Source organism: Cetorhinus maximus, unplaced genomic scaffold (genome assembly GCF_964194155.1).
Source record: "Cetorhinus maximus unplaced genomic scaffold, sCetMax3.hap1.1 HAP1_SCAFFOLD_223, whole genome shotgun sequence".
NCBI lineage: Eukaryota > Metazoa > Chordata > Chondrichthyes > Lamniformes > Cetorhinidae > Cetorhinus > Cetorhinus maximus.
In genome coordinates, this window is record NW_027596192.1 from 630954 (window position 1) to 640790 (window position 9837).

Sequence of the window (9837 nt, forward strand, 5' to 3'; positions counted from 1 at the left end):
ACTGAACTCCTAAACCCCAATAACACTGAGCCCCCAAACGCCACGAACACTGAGCCCCCAAACCCCACTAACACGGAGAACCAAACCCCACTAACACTGAGCCCCTAAACACCCCAAACACGGAGCCTCCAAACTCCACTAACATTGAACTCCTGAACCACACTAAAACTGAACCCCCCAAACACCACTAAGACTGAGCCCCCAAACCCAACTAACATTGAACTCGAAAGCCCCACTAACACTGAGCCCCCAAACCCCACTAACACTGAGCCCCCAAACCCCACTAACACTGAGCCCCCAAACCACACTAACACTGAGCCCCCAAACCACACTAACACTGAGCCCACAAACCACACTAACACTGAGCCCCCAAACGCCACTAACACTGAGCCCCCAAACCCCACTAACGCTGAGCCCCCAAACCCCACTAACACTGAGCCTCCAAACCCCACTAACACTGAATCCCAAACCCCACTAACACAGAGCCCCCAAACCACACTTACACTGAGCCCCCAAACCCCATTAACACTGAGACCAAAACCCCACTAACACTGAGCCCCCAAACCCCACAAATACTCAGCCCCCAAACCCCACTAACACTGAGCTCACAAACCCCACTAACACTGAACTCCTAATCCGCACTGACACTGAGGCCCCAAACCCCACCAATAGTGAGCCCCCAAACTCCACTAACACTGAGCCCCCAAACCCCACAAACACTGAGCCCCCAAACCCCACTAACACTGAACTCTAAACCCCAATAACACTGAGCCCTCAAACGCCACGAACACTGAGCCCCCAAACCCCACTAACACGGAGAACCAAACCCCACTAACACTGAGCCCCTAAACACCCCAAACACGGAGCCTCCAAACTCCACTAACATTGAAATCCTGAACCCCACTAACACTGAACCCCCCAAACACCACTAAGACTGAGCCCCCAAACCCCACTAACATTGAACTCCAAAGCCCCACTAACACTGAGCCCCCATACCCCACTAACACTGAGCCCCCAAACCCCACTAACCCTGAGCCCCCAAACCACACTAACACTGAGCCCACAAACCACACTAACACTGAGCCCACAAACCACACTAACACTGAGCCCCCAAACCCCACTAACGCTGAGCCCCCAAACCCCACTAACACTGAGCCCCCAAACCCCACTAACACTGGGCCCCCATAACCCACTAACCCTGAGCCTCCAAACCCCACTAACACTGAATCCCAAACCCCACTAACACTGAGCACCCAAACCCCACTAACACAGAGCCCCCAAACCACACTTACACTGAGCCCCCAAACCCCATTAACACTGAGACCAAAACCCCACTAACACTGAGCCCCCAAACCCCACAAATACTCAGCCCCCAAACCCCACTAACACTGAGCTCCCAAACCCCACTAACACTGAACTCCTAATCCGCACTGACACTGAGGCCCCAAACCCCACCAATAGTGAGCCCCCAAACTCCACTAACACTGAGCCCCCAAACCCCACAAACACTGAGCCCCCAAACCCCACTAACATTGAACTCCTAAACCCCAATAACACTGAGCCCCCAAACGCCACGAACACTGAGCCCCCAAACCCCACTAACACGGAGAACCAGACCCCACTAACACTGAGCCCCTAAACACCCCAAACACGGAGCCTCCAAACTCGACTAACATTGAACTCCTGAACCCCACTAACACTGAACCCCCCAAACACCACTAAGACTGAGCCCCCAAACCCCACTAACATTGAACTCCAATGCCCCACTAACACTGAGCCCCCAAACCCCACTAACACTGAGCCCCCAAACCACACTAACACTGAGCCCACAAACCACACTAACACTGAGCCCCCAAACGCCACTAAGACTGAGCCCCCAAACCCCACTAACGCTGAGCACCCAAACCCCACTAACACTGAGCCCCCAAACCCCACTAACACTGGGCCCCCATACCCCACTAACCCTGAGCCCCCAAACCCCATTAACACTGAGCCACAAAAACCCCACTAATACTGGGCCCCCAAACCCCATTAACACTGAGCACTCAAACCCCACTAACACTGAGCCCCCAAACCCCATTAATACTGAGCCACAAAAACCCCACTAATAATGAGCCACCAAACCCCACTAACACTGAACCCCCAAACTCCACTAACACTGAACTCCTAAACCCCACTAACACTGAACTCCTAAACCCCACTAACACTGAGCCCCCAAACGCCACGGACACTGAGCCCTCAAACCCCAGTAACACTGAGACCCAAACCCCACTAACACAGAGCCCCCAAACCCCACTAACACTGAACTCCTAAAACCCACTAACACGGAGAACCAAACCCCACTAACACTGAGCACCCAAACACCCCTAACACGGAGCCTCCAAACCCCACTAACATTGAACTCCTGAACCCCACTAACACCGAACCCCCCAAACCCCACTAACACTGAGCCCCCAAACCCCACTAACATTGAACTCCAAAACCCCACTAACACTGAGCTCCCAAACCCCACTAACACTGAGCCCCCAAACCACACTAACACTGAGCCCCCAAACGCCACCAACACTGAGACCCCAAACGCCACCAACGCTGAGCCCCCAAACCACACTGACACTGAGCCCCCAAACCACACTAACACTGAGCCCCCAAACCCCACTAACACTGAACTCCTAAACCCCACTAACACTGAGCCCCCAAACCACACTGACACTGAGCCCCCAAACCACACTAACACTGAGCCCCCAAACCCCACTAACACTGAACTCCTAACCCCCACTAACACTGAGCCCCCAAACCCCATTAACACTGAGCCACAAAAACCCCACTAATACTGGGCCCCCAAACCCCATTAACACTGAGCACTCAAACCCCACTAACACTGAGCACCCAAACCCCATTAACACTGAGCCACAAAAACCCCACTAATAATGAGCCACCAAACCCCACTAACACCTATCCCCCAAACTCCACTAACACTGAACTCCTAAACCCCACTAACACTGAGCCCCCAAATTCCACTAACACAGAACTCCTAAACCCCACTAACACTGAACTCCTCAACCCAGCTAACACTGAGCCCCCAAACGCCACGGACACTGAGCCCTCAAACCCCAGTAACACTGAGACCCAAACCTCACTAACACTGAGCCCCCAAACCCCACTAACACTGAACTCCTAAGCCCCACTAACACGGAGAACCAAACCCCACTAACACTGAGCACCCAAACACCCCTAACACGGAGCCTCCAAACCCCACTAACATTGAACTCCTGAACCCCACTAACATTGAGCCCCCAAACCCCACTAACACTGAGCCCCCAAACCCATCAAACACTGAGCCCCCAAACCCCACTAACACTGAACTCCTAAACCCCAATAACACTGAGCCCTCAAACGCCACGAACACAGAGCCCCCAAAAGCCACAAACACGGAGAACCAAACCCCACTAACACTGAGCCACTAAACACACCAAACACGGAGCCTCCAAACTCCACTAACATTGAACTCCTGAACCCCACTAACACTGAACCCCCCAAACCCCACTAACACAGAGCCCCCAAACCCCACTAACATTGAACTCCAAAGCCCCACTAACACTGAGCCCCCAAACCCCACTAAAACTGAGCCCACAAACCCCACTAACACGGAGCTCCCAAACCCGACTAACACTGAGCCCCCAAACCCCACTAACACTGAGCCCCCAAACCACACTAACACTGAGCCCACAAACCACACTAACACTGAGCCCCCAAACCACACTAACACTGAGCCCCCAAACCACACTAACACTGAGCCCCCAAACCACACTAACGCTGAGCCCCCAAACCCCACTAACGCTGAGCCCCCAAACCCCACTAACACTGAGCACCCAAACCCCACTAACCCTGAAACCCAAAACCCACTAACACTGAGCCCCCAAACACCACTAGTACAGAACTCCTAAACCTCACTAACAATGAGCACCCAAACCCCACTAATAATGAGCCCCCAAACCCCACTAACACTGAACCCCCAAACCCCACTAACACTGAGCTCCCAAACCCCACTAACACTGAGCCCCCAAAACCTACTAATACTGAGCCGCCAAACCCCACTAACACTGAGCCCCCAAACCCCACTAACACTGAACCCTCAAACTCCACTAACTCTGAACTCCTAAACCCCACTAACACTGAGCCCACAAACCCTACTAACACTGAACTCCTAAACCCCACTAACACTGAGCCCCCAAACCCCACTTACACTGAACCCCTAAACCCCACTAACTCTGAGACCCAAACCCCACTAACACTGAACCCCCAAACCCCACTCACAGTGAACACCTGATCCCCACTATCACTGAACTCCCAAACCCCACTGACACTGAGCGTCCAAACCCCACTAACACTGTGCCCCCAAACCGCACTAACACAGAGCCCCCAAACCCCACTAACACTGAGCCCTCAAACACCACTAACACTTAGCCCGCAAACCCCAATAACACTGAGCCCCCAAACCCCACTAACACTGAGCCACAAAACTCCACTAATACTGAGCCCCCAAACCCCACTAACACTGAGCCACAAAACTCCACTAACACTGAACCCCGAAACCCCACTAACACTGAGCCCCCAAACACCACAAATACTGAACTCCTAAACTCCAATAACACTGATCCCCAAACCCCACTAATAATGATCCCCCAAACCCCACTAACACTGAGCTCCCAAACCCCACTAATACTGAGCCCCCAAACTCCACTAACACTGAGCCCCCAAACCCCACAAACACTGAGCCCCCAAACCCCACTAACACTGAACTCCTAAACCCCAATAACACTGAGCCCCCAAACGCCACGAACATTGAGCCCCAAACTCCACTAACACTGAGCCCCCAAACCCCACAAACACTGAGCCCCCAAACCCCACTAACACTGAACTCCTAAACCCCACTAACACGGAGAACCAAACCCCACTAACACTGAGCCCCTAAACACCCCAAACACGGAGCCTCCAAACTCCACTAACATTGAACTCCTGAACCCCACTAAAACTGAACCCCCCAAACACCACTAAGACTGAGCCCCTAAACCCAACTAACATTGAACTCGAAAGCCCCACTAACACTGAGCCCCCAAACCCCACTAACACTGAGCCCCCAAACCCCACTAACACTGAGCCCCCAAACCACACTAACACTGAGCCCCCAAACCACACTAACAATGAGCCCACAAACCACACTAACACTGAGCCCCCAAACGCCACTAACACTGAGCCCCCAAACCCCACTAACGCTGAGCCCCCAAACCCCACTAACACTGAGCCCACAAACCCCACTAACACTGGGCCCCCATACCCCACTAACCCTGAGCCTCCAAACCCCACTAACACTGAATCCCAAACCCCAATAACACTGAGCACCCAAACCCCACTAACACAGAGCCCCCAAACCACACTTACACTGAGCCTCCAAACCCCATTAACACTGAGACCAAAACCCCACTAACACTGAGCCCCCAAACCCCACAAATACTCAGACCCCAAACCCCACTAACACTGAGCTCCCAAACCCCACTAACACTGAACTCCTAATCTGCACTGACACTGAGGCCCCAAACCCCACCAATAGTGAGCCCCCAAACTCCACTAACACTGAGCCCCCAAACCCCACAAACACTGAGCCCCCAAACCCCACTAACACTGAACTCCTAAACCCCAATAACACTGAGCCCCCAAACGCCACGAACACTGAGCCCCCAAACCCCACTAACACGGAGAACCAAACCCCACTAACACTGAGCCCCTAAACACCCCAAACACGGAGCCTCCAAACTCGACTAACATTGAACTCCTGAACCCCACTAACACTGAACCCCCCAAACACCACTAAGACTGAGCCCCCAAACCCCACTAACATTGAACTCCAAAGCCCCACTAACACTGAGCCCCCAAACCCCACTAACACTGAGCCCACAAACCCCACTAACACTGAGCCCCCAAACCACACTAACACTGAGCCACCAAACCACACTAACACTGAGCCCACAAACCACACTAACACTGAGCCGCCAAACGCCACTAACACTGAGCCCCCAAACCCCACTAACGCTGAGCCCCCAAACCCCACTAACACTGAGCCCCCAAACCCCACTAACACTGGGCCCCCATATCCCACTAACCCTGAGCCTCCAAACCCCACTAACACTGAATCCCAAACCCCACTACCACTGAGCACCCAAACCCCACTAACACAGAGCCCCCAAACCACACTTACACTGAGCCCCCAAACCCCATTAACACTGAGACCAAAACCCCACTAACACTGAGCCCCCAAACCCCACTAACATTGAACTCCTAATCCGCACTGACACTGAGCCCCCAAACCCCACCAATAGTGAGCCCCCAAACCCCACTAAAACTGAACTCCTAAACCCCACTAACACAGATCCCCCAAACCCCATTAACACTGAGCCACAAAAACCCCACTAATACTGGGCACCCAAACCCCATTAACACTGAGCACTCAAACCCCACTAACACTGAGCCCCCAAACCCCATTAACACTGAGCCACAAAAACCCCACTAATAATGAGCCACCAAACCCCACTAACACTGAACCCCCAAACTCCACTAACACTGAACTCCTAAACCCCACTAACACTGAGCCCCCAAATTCCACTAACACTGAATTCCTAAACCCCACTAACACTGAACTCCTAAACCCCACTAACACTGAGCCCCCAAACGCCACGGACACTGAGCCCTCAAACCCCAGTAACACTGAGACCCAAACCCCACTAACAGAGATGCCCCAAACCCCACTAACACTGAACTCCTAAAACCCACTAACACGGAGAACCAAACCCCACTAACACTGAGCACCCAAACACCCCTAACACGGAGCCTCCAAACCCCACTAACATTGAACTCCTGAACCCCACTAACAGCGAACCCCCCAAACCCCACTAACACTGAGCCCCCAAACCCCACTAACATTGAACTCCAAAACCCCACTAACACTGAGCTCCCAAACCCCACTAACACTGAGTCCCCAAACCCCACTAACACTGAGCCCCCAATCCCCACTAACACTGAGCCCCCAAACCACACTAACACTGAGCCCCCAAACCCCACAAACACTGAGCCCCCAAACCCCACTAACACTGAACTCCTAAACCCCAATAACACTGAGCCCTCAAACGCCACGAACACAGAGCCCCCAAAAGCCACTAACACGGAGAACCAAACCCCACTAACACTGAGCCCCTAAACACACCAAACACGGAGCCTCCAAACTCCCCTAACATTGAACTCCTGAACCCCACTAACACTGAACCCCCCAAACCCCACTTACACAGAGCCCCCAAACCCCACTAACATTGAACTCCAAAGCCCCACTAACACTGAGCCCCCAAACCCCACTAAAACTGAGCCGACAAACCCCACTAACACGGAGCTCCCAAACCCCACTAACACTGAGCCCCCAAACCCCACTAACACTGAGCCCCCAAACCACACTAACGCTGAGCCCACAAACCACACTAACACTGAGCCACCAAACCACACTAACACTGAGCCCCCAAACCACACTAACACTGAGCCCCCAAACCACACTAACGCTGAGCCCCCAAACCCCACTAATGCAGAGCCCCCAAACCCCACTAACACTGAGCACCCAAACCCCACTAACCCTGAAACCCAAAACCCACTAACACTGAGCCCCCAAACACCACTAGTACTGAACTCCTATACCTCACTAACAATGAGCACCCAAACCCCACTAATAATGAGCCGCCAAACCCCACTAACACTGAACCCCCAAACCCCACTAACACTGAGCTCCCAAACCCCACTAACACTGAGCCCCCAAACCCTACTAATACTGAGCCGCCAAACCCCACTAACACTGAGCCCGCAAACCCCACTAACACTGAACCCTCAAACTCCACTAACACTGAACTCCTAAACCCCACTAACACTGAGCCCACAAACCCTACTAACACTGAACTCCTAAACCCCACTAACACTGAGCCCCCAAACCCCACTTACACTGAACTCCTAAACCCCACTAACTCTGAGACCCAAACCCCACTAACACTGAACCCCCAAACCCCACTCACAGTGAACACCTGATCCCCACTATCACTGAACTCCCAAACCCCACTGACACTGAGCGTCCAAACCCCACTAACACTGTGCGCCCAAACCGCACTAACACAGAGCCCCCAAACCCCACTAACACTGAGCCCTCAAACACCACTAACACTTGGCCCGCAAACCCCACTAACACTGAGCCCCAAAACCCCACTAACACTGAGCCACAAAACGCCACTAATAGTGAGCCCCAAAACCCCACTAACACTGAGACACAAACCCCAATAACACTGAGCCCTCAAAACCCATTAACATTGAACTCCTGAAACACACTAACACTGAACCCCGAAACCCCACTAACACTGAGCCCCCAAACACCACAAAAACTGAACTCCTAAACTCCAATAACACTGATCCCCAAACCCCACTAATAATGATCCCCCAAACCCCACTAACACTGAGCTCCCAAACCCCACTAATACTGAGCCCCCAAACTCCACTAACACTGAGCCCCCAAACCCCACAAACACTGAGCCCCCAAACCCCACTAACACTGAACTCCTAAACCCCAATAACACTGAGCCCCCAAACGCCACGAACATTGAGCCCCAAACTCCACTTACACTGAGCCCCCAAACCCCACAAACACTGAGCCCCCAAACCCCACTAACACTGAACTCCTAAACCCCAATAACACTGAGCCCCCAAACGCCACGAACACTGAGCCCCCAAACCCCACTAACACGGAGAACCAAACCCCACTAACACTGAGCGCCTGAACACCCCAAACACGGAGTCTCCAAACTCCACTAACATTGAACTCCTGAACCCCACTAACACTGAACCCCCCAAACACCACTAAGACTGAGCCCCCAAACCCCACTAACATTGAACTCCAAAGCCCCACTAACACTGAGCCCCCAAACCCCACTAACACTGAGCCCCCAAACCCCACTAACACTGAGCTCCCAAACCCCACTAACACTGAGCCCCCAAACCCCACTAACACTGAGCCCCCAAACCACACTAACACTGAGCCCACAAACCACACTAACACTGAGCCCCCAAACGCCACTACCACTGAGCCCCCAAACCCCACTAACGCTGAGCCCCCAAACCCCACTAACACTGAGCCCCCAAACCCCACTAACACTGAGCCCCCATACCCCACTAACCCTGAGCCTCCAAACCCCACTAACACTGAATCCCTAACCCCACTAACACTGAGCACCCAAACCCCACTAACACAGAGCCCCCAAACCACACTTACACTGAGCCCCTAAACCCCATTTACACTGAGACAAAAACCCCACTAACACTGAGCCCCCAAACCCCACAAATACTCAGCCCCCAAACCCCACTCACACTGAGCTCCCAAACCCCACTAACACTGAACTCCTAAACCCCACTAACACTGAGCCCCCAAACCCCATTAACACTGAGCCACAAAAACCCCACTAACACTGAGCCCCCAAACCCCATTAACACTGAGCCACAAAAACCCCACTAATAATGAGCCACCAAACCCCACTAACACTGAACCCCCAAACTCCACTAACACTGAAATCCTAAACCCCACTAACACTGAGCCCCCAAATTCCACTAACACTGAACTCCTAAACCCCACTAACACTGAACTCCTAAACCCCACTAACACTGAGCCCCCAAACGCCACGGACACTGAGCCCTCAAACCCCAGTAACACTGAGACCCAAACCCCACTAACACTGAGCCCCCAAACCCCACTAACACTGAACTCCTAAA